We start from the raw sequence: 2,849 nt of genomic DNA, 5'->3' as shown, positions 1-2,849 counted from the left end.
GTGTAAGGATTAATCTTTTTCAAATAAAAAAGTAATTAGCATATTTTAAATTTTTAATTCATTGTTGTAGAAAATTTTATACATTAAATAACTAATTAAATAATATATTAATTAATTCATTGGAATATTTCTTTTCAAATACCAATCTGTTATAAATTTTCATAAATAGTTTTTACATGAAATGTTCTATTTTTTTTAAAAAAAAGAAAATCCTGAGAATATTTAATTACATGATAGTATATAGAAATTATTGGTAATCATCACATATAGAAATTATTGGTCAAGAAGATTGGTAATGATAACTTTTAAAATATTAGTAATTTGGTCAAAGAATTGAAATCCCCATCTTTTTTTCCTAATAAAAAAGGAAAAAAAATGGTCTGAATTGAAAGGCTTTATAAGGACACCACTCGACAGTTGCAATGCCTCAAGAAATTAGAGATGGCTTCTTCAGGTTTTTTATGTACGTGTTTCTGTTTTGCTTTTGTTGTGGCTTGCTTTGCTCGTGGCATCCCCTCAGGTATACATATGCAGAATTATAGTCCTTTTGAGATTTCAAGATTTCATAATGGTTGTCTTTATCTTATACAATATATTATTGCCTTTTAGATTTTTTGTGAGAATTGTTAACTCTCCTCGATAAATTTTATATGCGTATAGATCTAAAAGAACCAAGAGACTTTGAATAGCTACACAAGAACCCATCTCCCCCAGACCAGGTTCCAGCACATGTTAAGTCTTCCTTCATGGGTAAGTATTGGGAAAATACTTATATTTTTTAATTACTAAGAAATATGAAGCTATAGAATAATTATCTTTTAGATTATATGCAACATATGATTGATTAATATTATGTATAATCTTTGTAACAAAATCAAAATTGAATCTTTAAATTTTCAATTTACAGCACCAAGATGATTTGAATGTTTTATTCTAATTTAAGTAATAATCATATTAACTCTATTTTGGTTGTTTAAGAAATGACGTCATCTTTCATGTTTGGATTTACAGAGAATTTTATTGACTATCATGATCCACACATATATCCAAATTCTCCTCCATCAAATCTTAAAGAGATACTAGCTTATATAGACTATCATGGTCCATACACACCCAAATCATCCTCCACCAAATCTTGAGGAGATACTAGTTGATATATACTATCATGGCCTACACACGCACCCAAATCCTCTTCCACCAAATCTTGAGGAGATACTAGCCAATATCGACTATAATGGTCCACACACGCACCCAAACCCTCCTCCACCAAATCTTGAGGAGCTACTAGCTCATATAGACTATCATGATCCACACACGCATCGAAATCCTCCTCCACCAAATCTTCAGGAGATACTAGCTGATATAGACTATCATGGTCCATACATGCACCCAAATCCTCCTCCACCAAATTTTGAGGAGATACCAGCTTATATAGACTATCATGGCCCACACAGACACCAAAATCATCCTCCACCAAATCTTGAGGAGATACCAACTGATATAGACTATCATGATCCACACACGCACCCAAATCCTCCTCCACCCAACGTCCAGGGGCTACATGGAAATATAGACTATAATGACCCACATGCTCATCCCAACCCCCTAAATATATGATGTTATAAGCCAATATGAATTGGTTTGTACCAATGAATTATAATTGTTTATCAAGAATTATTGTAATTTTAAAATTCAGCATCTCAATTTAGTGGTAGAAGATTCTCATATATCATGTTGGAATCTTGCATTATGTATCCACTTAAATAAGAGAATTTCAATATACACATCTTTATTCAAATATTTATGTTTTCTCCACTCTTTTTCACAAGGGAAACATACATTTCATATTTAGTGATAGATAAAATTATTGACATAAAAGTTAGTTTATCAACAATATGATTTTCTCAATTGCAAATCAAATTACTTCAGACTATAAATAAAAATCAAAATAGTTAGAAAATTTTCTTCCACAGAGAAGAGCTAGTAAGACACTTGGCTAACAAATGAACACCACATTTGATCCAATAAAAAAAAATGGAAAAGGATAATTTGAGGCAATATTGATAAATTTTGGTGTGTGCATTCCCAAATGACCAAGCTTGCTACGCAAAGCTTGGATTTCTTTTATTCTTATTTATTTTTATCTTAATTTCAAGCTAATTAAATTCAGAATGAGTGGGATCAAATGAGTGGTTGAAATAATATGGTGGGTTTTCAACTTGTTGGCCTTAAATTCCAAATCTAATTATAAAATGAGATTATAGTTTGCTTCTATATCTTCATTCCTTAATTTTCTTGATTTTTTTTCATCCGTTGATTTGAGAAAACAATCTAAAACATGAAACTTCACTGTCGATCAAAAACTAAACTTTAAAATTAATAATGACTGATTGATTTGAATTAATTTGATATAATATTATTGGAGGATTAAATGGCTCACATCAATGATATTTATTTTACAATTTAGGCTAATATTTAATTTTTGTTCTCATAATTTTCAAATCTACAACTGTAGTCATCTTATTTTTTGATTGAGAAATTTTGTTTATTATTTTATTAAAAAATATGTGATTTTAGTCTTCATATTTTTAAATTGAGATATTTCGTCTCCTATTTAAAAAAAACTCCAATTTTAATACCCTTGGTTAATTTAAAACTTGTTGATTGTGTATTTTTTAAATTCTTTTTTTTAATTAATTAAGCTCGTTAGAAATTAAATGATTTTAAAAAATATTTGTCATGTGAATAATAAACAAACATGTGTCAATTAGAGTGCATAGACTAATGTTTAAAATTGACTACAAAGAGTAAAATTACATTTTTTTTAAAATCAAGGGACCAAATGACTC

General features: G+C 28.9%; 1 pseudogene; it reads left to right on the top strand.

Moving 5' to 3' along the window:
• Positions 1 to 441: 441 nt before the first annotated feature.
• On the top strand, positions 442 to 1,659 carry LOC114375396 (annotated as a pseudogene).
• The last annotated feature ends 1,190 nt before the right edge of the window (positions 1,660 to 2,849 follow it).

The sequence above is a fragment of the Glycine soja genome, chromosome 11 (genome assembly GCF_004193775.1).
Source record: "Glycine soja cultivar W05 chromosome 11, ASM419377v2, whole genome shotgun sequence".
Lineage (NCBI taxonomy): Eukaryota > Viridiplantae > Streptophyta > Magnoliopsida > Fabales > Fabaceae > Glycine > Glycine soja.
Note: the sequence above shows the minus strand (reverse complement) of the source record. Positions and strands in the feature narration are given on the sequence as shown.